The sequence below is a fragment of the Camponotus vicinus genome, unplaced genomic scaffold (genome assembly GCF_025532165.1).
Source record: "Camponotus vicinus isolate PSW18456_S1 unplaced genomic scaffold, iyCamVici1.0 SCAF_13, whole genome shotgun sequence".
Taxonomy (NCBI): Eukaryota; Metazoa; Arthropoda; class Insecta; order Hymenoptera; family Formicidae; genus Camponotus; species Camponotus vicinus.
The window spans coordinates 5457703-5470917 of record NW_028141949.1 but is presented as its reverse complement, the minus strand read 5'-3'; the positions used below and the strand labels follow the sequence as shown (position 1 = coordinate 5470917).

Sequence of the window (13215 nt, the reverse complement as noted above, 5' to 3'; positions counted from 1 at the left end):
AAACTACATTTCATCTATATAACTGAATTAGATATTACATATTAATTAATTGATAAATATCATTTCGCCAGTAAAACATGTGTAACGCGAAATCGTATAGCGAATCGCAGGTGATGTCCCTTCCGCGAAAGCTGATTTGAATTTACTCTTTGCCTAATAATATCTCACAAATTTGTTCGCGATCGTCATTTTATCAGCAAATATTGATAATCAAAATAAATTATCGGCGCGGCAGCGTTAATTTCCCTCGCAATTCACCTGAAATTGACTTTAAACGACATGAAACGCCCGAAAATATCGATACCGTTAATTCCCGCCGCAATTTATTTACAAAGAGCGTAAATGCATTTTTCACGCCGAATATCTCATCGGAAATACGGTTACGCGGGCGAGAGGATCTCGGAGAAACGAACCATCAATGGATTTGTTTTATCCACCCGCGTGTAATCGTTGCGTGTAATTTACTGCATCATTCGGTGATCGCTCAAACATCAATCGAATGCATCCGTTGTTGTTTATCATGCAATTCTGCGTTCGCGATCGCGCGTTTATAAAAACGTACGACAACGTAACGCACGATTTCTTGTTTCCCTACGTCGAGCGATGTTTATCCGCCTCTATTAGCGTCATTTTACAAAACGTGTCTAACAATTGGGGGATGCCGAAGCCGGTGGAAGAAGACATCTGCGAAGGGATTTCGGGATCGAACAAGATCCCATCGCGTGACGTTTGTGACGTCTATTCCGCGTCCCTTTCCCTCTCCGGATCCGATAGTTGGCCCTTTTGAGATCTCGGGAGGGAAACGTGCGATGCATGTGTCGCGTGCGCTTTAGGGGAACCGGGAATCTTATTGAATCTGCTGTAATCTCCCCGGCGCGTTCGATGTATATTTGGATGCTTTTGACAGCGTTCCACTACGCTTTCACAGCCGGGATCAATTATATGGCATAACGTCAGTTTCCTCAGAACGATATCGATTTTACAATGTCCCCCTCAACTTAGGCCACCTGCGATAAGCAAGCTTTAATAGTGGTAGCATAATTTTATAAGCAAATGCTTTGTGTGCCTACGTAATTGTTATCGAATCATTCGCGATGAAATAATAATTTCCCTAATTTTTATGGAAAAGAGAAGGAGAAAGGGAGATAGACGAAAATTCTGAATAATTATTATCAATGATTATAAAGAAATATATATTATATTCATTATATATTTACATGCGACTTTTGACCAGACCTTAAATTTGCAATTAGCGTGAGTGATTTAAGAATTATCGATCCGTTGAACAGCGACCCGCTCGAGCGTTGTAATTGCGTGTGTTGTAGGCTTGCTGCAGTATACGGGAAGGGCAAACCCGTATAATCGCGATATATATATCTAAGTGGCAACCAAGAAAACAGGTTGGTAGAGTCGCCCACCGACCGAACGACCAGTCAGATCTGTGCATTCGTGCGATTCGTGCTTCGTCTACTTCAAAAAGTTCGTCTCTTCTCGTTTGTTCGAAACTATATAATCTGTCGCGACAGGAAACGAGCTATCGATCGTAGCGTCTGGAACGTTTCCGGTAGGTGTGACTGCATCTTTGGGGTCGTCATATAATCCGCGGATTTTTAATATCTATTTTTATATTTTCACTTGACACACTGGATAATAATTCCTAGACGTTATGTAATCGTATTATATAATTATACGGATCGCAATTATAAAAGTTTATTGTACTCTTTATGTTAACTTGTTTCTTAATCACTTTAAAATCGAATTTTTGCATACTTAAATGAAATTAAGAACTTGGATTAAAACACAGTACACAAGAACAATTTCTCTTTAAATATTCCCCGTTTAAATACTCAAGAGAAAGTTCGAGACTTTAAAATCGCCATATTTTGCAGACTCTGGCAGATGCCTCACACTAGAATTTCTCATGACACTATATTCTTAGATTTCTATAGTATTGATCGATTGCAGATAATAATGCCCGAGTGCTACGTAATAATAATGTTCCGATCCGCTATGCTACATAAAGTACATCGCACTCACCTTCATCGAGTTCTTTGACTTTCAACATGAGATCTATAATTTCTTTTCAGAAATTTAAATATTAAAATATTGTACAAAAAGCTATTTTCTTTAAATATTCTCTTATGAAATACCGTAAATTAGATATCTTTACTTTTAATATTTTTAACAAATTATTTCTCTAATGGAATAGGTGAAAAAAACCAGTAATGATAAGATAACTATAAAAGATATACATTAAAGTACGTGTTCAGAAATGTTAAAATAACATTTCTCTGTTTCCGTATTATTTTGAAGAAATGTAAATATTACATCCATATTTTTATCGCGTGCAATTATACGTAAGGGTTTTTTCATTAATATTTTATATATCAATAAAAATACTGATATTTTTATCATTAAAATATCTTTATAATTATTAAAATAAAGAAAATGGATATATATAATTCAAATAATTTTTATGCTATTTCCTATAATATATATATCCATGGCTTATTAGGCTTAAAACTCATTGTTATTAATATCTATAATATTATTTAGCAAAATGTAATAAATAAGAGATTAATCAAATGTTGATGTAGCTTTTTTTATAAAAATATCAGAATAGCTGAATTTGAAAAAAAGGTCTTTCAGGAAAGGCAACAATGTGCTTGATGTATTTTGCATAAAATTGAAGATAAAACATCACCAATAAAGTGTGATTCTCTTTGAAATTCTACTCGATGTCTAAAAATGCACTTTCTCTGTGAATTTCGCGATCCTAAAGTGGCGTACGAATGCCTCTTTTAGCAAAAGGGTTGAAACAGGGAAGAGGGAAAACGAGCTCATCGTCTTGCCTCTTGCGTTTCCACGAGATATCGTTACGACGAGAAAGAAAGGAAAAATGCGCTGGCATAGACGTTGATAAGATACATTGAAGGAGGAATATGACAGTCCGGCAATATCCCGTGTTCCCTCCATTTCTTTAACCCGTTGACAAGCATTATGAGTTTTACCACTATGGAGGCTTCCTTCATTTTATCCGATATTATCGAACCGACCGTTGCCGCTCAAGCTCGAGCTTTTATGACGGAAGAACGATGATTAAAGGGCAATGTACGAGCCACCTGCTGATCATGTACGGTTTTATAATTTATGGAGTAAAACAGTGATTAAAATTATGGATTTCTATTTAAATAGAAAAAAACGTTGAATTGAAATGTATAACTAAATAATAGATGTCTTTTGAGATTTCTCTCGATATTTTATCCATTCAGTCTTGAGAAAAATTCTCTTGTCTCGTGAGACTTTACTTAATACTATCCAACATCCGTAAGAGGAACGATCAACAATGCCATGCTACTCATACGAATGGAACGACACGACGATAAAGATTGAAAATGCAAGGAATGTCGCGGTGTGTTCGGTCCGCCCGACGAGATTTCTGATCGCACGATGCTTAACCGAGATATTCCGAGATAAAGAGGAAGGATCGCTGTTGCGTTCTGCATTTTCTCGCGAAAGGATCCTCGGCGTCTAGACGCGTATCCCTCACGTATTTCACGGCCCCGGGGGCGTTTGCGGAATTCTTGTTTGAGGGGATCGGAGAAGAAGGAGGGGAAGGAAGTGGGTGAAATTTGCGCAAGGGAAGGGGACGTCGAAGACTCGTCGTTCTCTTCTTCGCTTCTTCCCGTAAAAGGACGGCGCAAAAGTTCGGAATACAGCCCCGAGGTGGCGAGCAACGGCAGCAACGGAGATGATTGATAGTAAAGAAAGGGGGCATCGCGCCACGTCACGCAACCACCACAATGGGGGCCAGAAATATGAGACCGGAATAAAATTCATAGCCGTTGCCAGGGGAGACGTTAGGCCGCGATTGAGATGCAAATAAGAGCGAGACACCCGGTAGCAACGACAAAGACGACTTTCCGTGGCATCTTCGTAACTCGTTCGTTCCGATGGCATTTGCGGGAGAGAATTTTTTATGAGTTTTGGCAAGTCGCTATCTTGCGCGTATTAAAGTTTCGGGAGCTTTAAAAATTTTTCAGGACGGAACGCTCGACAACGATCTCCATATCGCGAATCAACTGTTTATTTGAAAGTGACGTAAAGAATATTTTAGAAAACTTCATTCGTATGCGAGATGCATACAAATCTCAATAAGATGTTTATTTTTTCTTTTTATTAATACATAATGATTCATGAACTTCTGTTTCATCTTCCTAATATAATATTCTTATTTTAATAATTATTCCTCGTCTTAATGTCAACATAATTTCCTCATAATCACGATGGTCCGGCATGTTATTTAATAAGGCAATAATTATTCCTTGTTAATTAACAGAATTTTTGAAATTTAAATAAGCAGATATAAGCATAAAATTTTTTAAAATTTATATAAGCATAAAATATTCCAAAATGTCATAATATTATTCTTAATATGTTGTGCATTTATTATCATAATGAATGTTCGTGTTGTTTGTGTCTTCTTTCAGATCTACATCTGCTATCATCGGCTGAGGGGGCTGTTAAAGACATTACGTATACATACATATATATTTGAACTGTTAGAGTGGAACGATAGCCTGTACCCGATGAGTGTGAGTATCAAATCGCTCCAAATATCCATAATCCTATTAACCAATGTCAGCTTATTATCTAATTACTCGCGATCGTTGTCCGCGAGATGGCCATTATTCTGATTCCGGCGACATTACATCATCGTTCCGGCTCCGCAGCTAATCGCTCACTTCAAAACGTGATTTACAGTGATTTAGAGCTGATGCTAATCACGAGTCTGGACTTTATTTTTCGCGAAGCGAATTGTAAGCGCGCGGTATTCTTCCTCGACTTTATGTGTTGTCTTCGACGGAATATGACTCGTCGCTTTTTTTAGACGATTACGAACGCGTGCTCTTTGCGGAAATTGTTCGCAAGTGACTCATGAAAATAATCACGAAAGGGGTTAGCGCAAAGTGAACCCGACACGAGTTTTCCGTCTCATTATCGCGCGAGACGCGATCGTGTTAAGACGATTCCGCCGAATGAATTAAGTCCAATAAAAGGCGGTTCGCGTTTCTACCATTATGGTAGACTACTACATAACGTGTAATGGTATGGCGTGTACCTGCTACGGTTACACCGCTCGCTCGTTCCTTATTGATCGCGCTGCAGGGTTCTAAGCAGGAGTCGTAAGAAACTACATAAATTAATCACGAGACGAGAGACTCGCCGCAGGCTCTTAAACGGATCACGTCACTCTCTTTCTCTCTCTCTCTCTCTTTCTCTTGGCGGTGTTAGAAATTAAGGATAATTAGGAGAATTGGGAAAGGATGTGTTAGTGCGCGTCGATTCTCTGAATCCGCCGACGATTTATTTATTCTTGCATTTAACGGAATGTGAGCGTCTCTTCTATTATATAAGCACGCGAAACCGACAGCACATGAAAAAGTATATACATTAATTAAAGTGAACGAAGCGGCCGGCAAGCCTGACAGACTGTCACATCGAGTCGGACGACACCGCAAATTAAACGAGTGGAAAAAATTGGAGCAAATAGCATTTCGACAAATTAATCCTTCGTGACATATAAGCATGTGAGAAAATAAAAGATTTAGAGTTATTTTTATTGAAAAAGCGCATGACGAAATAAAATGCATGTAATAATAAAACAATATTTATATCACAAACAGAGATTAAGTTATATTATATATATATATATATATATATATGTATCCAAATGTATAATTTATTTTCTAGCTGTGCCGACACACACAGATATATATATATATATATATATATATATATATATATCTGTGTGTGTCGGCACAGCTAGAAAATAAATTATACATTTGGATTTTAAAATACGGTTTACTTGAGACTTTAAAATTTACATTTACAAGAAAAGAGAGATAATCTATATTATATTTAATGTTATATTTTTATAAATAATTTTCTTTAAATATCTAAGTTCGAAAATAAATAATTATATTATTATCTATATATTTATCTTCTTTAATATTATAATTATATTATTATCTATACATTTATCTCTTCCTTAATATTTCAATTTAAAAGAAATAAAGAAAATTTGCAAAACGAGCTCTTTATTTACATAATTGGGCGGATATATTAATGGATATATTAATACAACAATAATTTTCTCAGTACATATATGACAGTATAAATATCTGACAAATGTCGTTTTTCCATATTTCAGATTCGATTGGCAGGTGGCCATATGGTGAAGCAGAGGAGGTTTATCGGGAATACCAATAATAAAATGATCAATATACGGGAACATTTATAAATGTTTTAGAGAGATAATTTAATGCGATCCGAATGCAGGAAACGTTGTTTTCTCTTCACAACCTAGGTGCGAAAGTGGATCTGTATGCTCCTGAACGGGATTTATCGAGAATTTCACGAGCAACGGTTCATGTTGCAGTCGCAAGACGCCTTGTCACGTATTGTAAAGAGAGTTACAGGTTGGAAAACGGATCATCGAAATAATTTGACAGATTGCTAGATGTGATTTGTAATTCGATTTCCTTTTTTATATTTAACCCAGATTTATAGAGGGATTTTTTAGTTTCTTATTGCGGTAAGTAAAACACGATACGTGACGATATTATTCGTTCAAATCATTTTTTATCATAAATTCATACAATGAAATCAAATGAAATTGATATTTCAACGAAATGTACATTTTCGTATTTGCATCGTGAATGCGAGAGTCGTGGGTTTTACGAAAAAGATCATGGAAAGTTTTCGACATCGAACACATGTAGAATGGAGCAAAGTATATTTTTCGTATACATGTATCGAATGTAACCCGCATGTATCGAACTACGTGGAACGTAATTGTAATCCATAGTAAAAACCATTTCTGAGCAGCAACAGTCGAGTAGTATTTCGAGAGCTTTATAAAAAAGAAGAATAAATTTAACATTCAATATAGCTGCATTTTCAAATCCTAATAATACGGAAATTTAACAATAGAGAGTAGTTTCGTTTATGTTTATTCTCGATAATAAAAACGCGCTTGACGAATAAAAAAATACATTCTAACGTTTAACATGCTTATCTTTAACAGATTTTAATAGAGATGTTTGTAAATGGAAATTGTACAACGACAGATATTCTTTCATACGATTGTAAATCAGGTCAATAGTTTAAGAAATGGCGAGGAATTACAAAACAATTTATCACAGTTTAAGATGTAGATCGTCAAGAAATAGCGAGAACACACACACACACACATTTACGGTGATTCGCCACGATAATCGAACAACAAACAACTTGGTTGAGTTTAACGTATAGCCAATATAACAATAATTTGTCAGCATCTCGCGTGCATTTCTGGAGCAGGCTGCCGTCCAGGAGTCATTGAGACTAATCGATTATTCATTCGTAACTTTTTCCTACTCAAACATCGTCAAAAACGGAATGTAATTTCGCTTCTATTTTTCAAATTTTAGATTCCATCGCATATTTTACGAAGGAGGACGTATAAGCCAAAATAATCGAGTATTACCCGCAGTATTCATTGGCAACTTAGTCGCAGTATTAATGCAGGGAGAATTAATAAATTTCCATATCAGAACCGGACAAACGCAATACGGTCCAACTGTATGAGAACAAACGGTAGCTTAATTTACAAAATCCCGCTAATGTTTGACCGTCTACCGTGCTGGGCGAGATTTTTCACCATAATGGTAAGTAATGTTTCTGCATTTTACATAAAGTGATTTGTGTTTTTGCGCGATACAGAATCCGGATATAAAATTTCATTATTTATATTATTCATATATCAAGTTACAAACGTTAAATCGCTTTTGCATAACGCGAAACCGAAAACTAACACATATGTCGCGCATATATAATTCGCATTACGTAAATCGTATATCGAGTAGCTCGCAGAGTCGATAACCTTCGTCATGGTCAGCGAGCGAATTTGCTTAACCACTCCAATTCGAATTGTCGAACGAATGGAAATTTCCGCCCGATTCGGAGATTGCCTTTCGGAGATTTATACCTAGAGAGCATCTTGTATATTTTCGAGCAGGGAACTCGATTGTCATTCAGGTAAATTCCCGGTGGGGAAGGCGGAAGGGAGAAAATTACATTCGCGGAGTTTCTCCTATTAATCAACGTTTCCTGTTGCACTTAGGAGATCACTTTGCGCGCTGGACTCCCTCAACTACGCAATCTAATTTAGATATTTCTCGTGTTTTGAATACGTTAAAATGTTCGCGAGAGTCTAACAAGAAACGGAGGGTGCGTTAACCCTTTAATATGCATATACCCTGTTGCATGTACGTATCGCTCATAATTGTGCCGTTTGCATATGTATCACGAAATGATGTCGCAAAACTGACATTGAAAATTAGCAATGTAAAATTGGCGATGTTATGCAGATTAACGCTAGCGCGATGCAACAGGCATATTTCAAACATGGGAGAGCCTTTCCGGCGCGAACCGGTTCGCTTCGGAGATTGAAAGTACCACGAAAGATCCTACGAGTTCATTGATCTCGTAATATCAAATACGAGGCGCATTCGCACCGCTTGTCGAAGGTGAGGGACGGAAATTTCCCCTCCGTTTGCGACACGTTTTGAATTGCGTTACGCGTTATCAGGCAATGTTTCGTAATTATGTGTCTGATAAATGCCACCTTGGTTACATATAACAATCCGCTGGGTGCTATTAAAACACGATATCGTGTTCGAACGATAAGCGGCATGCCATTCGCGATAACTATTGCGAAGAATGGCGTTAAGTAAATAAAAAAATAAAAAAGTAAAAAAACGTCTTCCTCTAACGAAGAAATGAACGCACGCCAGAGAACATCCGGTTATATTTTTAGCACGGTTCATCATTTATTATCGGATATCGAATAATTTCGTAAAATTAAAATTAAATTCGCGCTGTTTTCATAAAAAACGCAAACTTCATTTCTTCTTTGAAACGAAGCAATCTCGATCGCTCGTCCGATATAATTGTCGACTTGCGATTGCACTCCAATGTCAATTTCGACAGAGACGCGGCGTTCGCGCGAAAATCCGATTCGGGATCAACGCGGCGGAAAACAAAGAGCGCACTCTCGATTTTCGAGTGGAATCTCCGCCGAGTGGATTTTCACAAGGCTGCCCTTGAGGTGCGCGGTAAGGATTGGCGCTCCGGGTTTCCTTCACCAGAGTTGATTCACTGGTTAATCAGAACGACCGCGGAATTCCGCTGTGAATTCCGCTACTCGAGAGTCCGCTCTTCTTGCCGCGAGATGTCTTATCTTAGTTTGCTATTAAAATCCCGCAGCTCCCGAATAATTGACTCTTTTATTATTTATAATCGATTGCAATTATTCAACGAGAAACTTTATCTCGATACGCATCATTACGAACGAAGCCGACGATACGAATTCCAACGCGGATTGGAATCGTTATTACTTTCTCGAGAGAAAATTTTCGATGTGAAAATATATTTCATCATAAAATTTGCAAAAACTTGAATAATTTAGAAAAATTTGAATTTCCTATTATTTTTTAAGAATTAATTGAAATAAAATAAAAGTTATCGCGCCCTTAGAAATTTAAGGAAGTTACTGATAAAGAATGCTTGTCTGCGGTAAAGTACCGGCGTTGATAATCGATGAATCGACAAGTATATAAAAAAAAAACGCATGCCTCGTTATCTTCTTGAGGTTACGTGATGCTTGATAAAATTATCGTATACGACGAAGATAAGAGACCAGCAAGCATATGTCTAACGTAAGACGCGCGTAGCAAGAATGAAGGAAACTACAAAGAAGCTATACTTGACCGAGACTGACCGTGAACAAGCTTCGTCGAGCGAAGCCAACCTTGTACTATGACGATAGTATTAATTGCGAACGTACGATAGTCGGTGGTATAATATGCTAGTGATCGAGTTCTATTTCCTTCTTCCGCAATGACGTTTTTCAGTGTAACAATGGGACAAGCGATTAGATTGAGATGAAATACAACGCTCTCTCCCCTGATTTACATGGGACGCAAATGAGTAGTTAGTGTCTGTCTCTTCCTCTTTCTAACGATTCGTCGTGTCGGTTTAACGTGCGTCAGCGGTTTTCCATATCTCCGGTCACGGTCCGTGTTTTCCACCGCGCTCGATTAAACGCCCCCGCGTTCCCGTTCGGAAGAATAATTAGTGATAATGGAGGGACCATGAGAGGAGAGGGTGGTAGTCATGGCATCGGCTGCGCTTCACTATTAGGATATTTCATTAAAAGCGATAAAGTAAGCTTTATATTTGGTGGTTAGCAAAGAAAATATATATTTTGGACGTTACGCGCTAGTCAAGGATTTTATTGTGTACCAGGTTATATACAGGGTATCTCTGAATTCAGTGTCAAAATTGATACAACGGCTTTAGGACATGAAAACAAGTCGAAAATGTTAATAAACATATGTTCGAATTCGAACGGTTTTGGAGTTATAAGGTAATAAAGTTGCTTCCTTAAGACAATATAAATTGAAATAAATGTTGTTTAATGTTCTTTATTTTGTTTAAAGCTTTATACAAAAGATGCTCAAAAATTCTCCCATCGACTTCGATACACTTTCTAGCACGAATTAATAAATTGTTTCAAGCATTTTGGAAAATATTTGGAGTGTATCGAAGCCGATGGAACAATTTTTTAGCATCTTTTGTAAAGCTTTAAACAAAATAAATAACATTAAATACTTATTTCAATTTATATTATCTTAAGAAAGCTTTATTATCTTATAACTCCGAAATCGTTCGAATTCGGACATATGTTTATTAACATTTTCGACTTGTTTTCATGTCCTAAAGCCGCTGTATCAATTTTGGCACTGAATTCAGAGACACTTTGTATATATATTTATGACTTTTGAATGGCAAAGGAAGTTGAAAGAAAAAAAGAGACAGATTACTGATATCTCCCTTTTATAATTATTAAGCTGCTAGTAAGAGTAATGAATCGACATCACAAATATAAATCGGCGATGGGTTTTTTATCGTTAGTGATTCGCGAAAAGAATATTCCAGATATTACGTTGGTTGAAAAATCGGATATATTGAAAAATCGCAGACACGTGATTTATTTTACATTTATTTTATGATATACATTCGAGATCAAATCATTTTTTTCTCACCTATCATCGTTCGTATTTGATAGCATATGATCATAAAATGTGGTGAAACCCCTGTTTCGTATTTATGAATTGAAAAAAACAATTGAATCAATTGTCATGAATCACTGTCTGAATCACACGTACACATATAAAATCACTATCCTAATATAAATAACGGTAGAAACACAAAATGTGTAGAGATTAAATTTATATATCGTAATTTATCAAGCATGGCTAAAAAAGGAGCACCTAGATTTTACAATTTATTTTATCATACTATATAATAATATGCAAAAAATTTTACTTTCTTTGGTACGTAAAATGCAAAAGAAAGTTTCATATAATTTCTCATTTTTATCATTAAAATATAATATGGTTACAACGAGTAACCTTAAATATGATAAGAATTTTCCAATTTTTATCGAGGTCTTTTCTCGATAAAAATTAGAATAATATAACTAAGCTAAAAAGTGTTTCTTTTTCATCGTTAATTTAATCAACCACTCACAAAACATTAAAGTTTCGTGATTCCATGTCGCGCGTTAAGACGCGTCTGACTGGATTAAAGTGCACTCAAGTTTAGCCGAGTGTAATGTATCGTATCGCGTGTCGGAATTGAAACAGGCGTCTACGAAGCTTACTGTTGGGTTTGAGTTTATTACGTGAGATCGAATCCGAAGCCATCGACCTCTCTAGATGCGTAGATATTCTCGTTGAAGCGAGTAACTTCGCGATATCAGGTTGCTATTTTTATCAGTTTTATCACCGACGCTCCATTGACACTTATATAACCACGAATCGAAGTCATTGTGAAAATTTGCGATGGTTTCGGTGCGCGATGATTTGTATGGAACGATCCTATTCGATGAATCGTAACAATTTGCATTGTTAATTGGAGATCCGCTGATAGGCTGTGTAATGAACTCAGAGAGTTACAATACAATTCATATGCGATTAATCGGGATAATTGCGACATTGGGGTAAATGCGATATTTTGCACTATATACTCGCCATGTCAATTATTCAACCAGGCCAGTTTCTGAAATAACAACGTCCCATGAGTGAAAGAGAGAGAGAAAGAGAAAGAGAAAATATTTCGTTCCTTTTTCTTTAACCAGTGCATATATTTCTTCATAATATAATATAGGTATTACGTATAACTGTCTCATAAAGCAGAAATCTCACGGTTTTTGCCGCGTAATCTTTTCATCGTCATGACGAGAAAAGCGCGCGACGAAGGATCTTGTCGAGAGTGCGAAAGGGAAAGAGGGAGAGACATCTCGTCGCGAGTGAGTTTTTCTCGCTGTAGCTATGTTTACGTTTTCGCATCATCCGTTTTCATTTCCTTAATTTTCTTCCGCATTACTCGACCGGCGAGAATTTAAACGAGGTCGGATAACGTGTCGCGCTCGCGCTCAAAGGAAGGAGCGAAAATTTCCCCGTTCTTTCCGCGGCGCATTTCCGGAGCGCCGCGTCTTCCCGGAGCATTCCCGACCACTCCCCGAGGGTCGGCAACCTTTTTATTTGCCTCTTGCATCCTGCCGCCTCATCCTACCGAAGTATACGTATGTGTATGTACGTGTGTTCAGGTGCTTTCTTTATGACTCGCGTTGACGCCCATGCGGCGATTCGAGTTGCAATCCCTCGAGTAAGAACTAACGTAGCAGGAAAAGATCGTGGAATTATATATTTGAGCTCACCGAGGCTCAAATCAAATACTACAGAGGCCTATCGTCAAGTCGCGGGAAACTATTAATTACCGATCTGTGTCAATTACGATTAATTATCCGATTCTCTATCATGATTTTAATTGCGACGATTCTTTTGTTTGACATTACTGTTTCGTGAGTTTTAAGAGATAAAGAAGATTCCGGAATATCTTTTTGTAAATCTTGTCAGATTGCGATGATTAATATTATAAACATGAATCCTGTTGTAAAATAAATAAACTCTGAGATGCAAGTAGCATTAGAAAAATTGCAGTTCTTGAAAAACGATATGATTTTATTGCAGTATAATAATAAATTTATTGATTATGCCATCATGTATGTAACAGATGTAACCGATTTTCGATTACACATGA

At 36.9% G+C, this 13215-nt stretch overlaps 2 protein-coding genes across 11 annotated transcripts in view; one reads left to right on the top strand and one right to left on the bottom strand.

The window, feature by feature from the left end:
- The window catches only part of Vermilion (Tryptophan 2,3-dioxygenase vermilion), a 225289-nt gene that overhangs the window by 60178 nt on the left and 151896 nt on the right, over positions 1-13215 (bottom strand). The gene's annotated exons all lie outside the window — the stretch shown is intronic.
- The window catches only part of Mdr49 (Multi drug resistance 49), a 53005-nt gene that overhangs the window by 2162 nt on the left and 37628 nt on the right, over positions 1-13215 (top strand). For 2 of the 7 annotated variants that reach the window (XM_083087035.1, XM_083087028.1), the window contains exons 2-4: positions 4491-4595; positions 6215-6598; positions 7476-7712. The gene's annotated coding sequence lies outside the window, so the exon portion shown is untranslated. The other 5 variants (XM_083087032.1, XM_083087030.1, XM_083087029.1 and 2 more) reach the window with 5 other exon arrangements.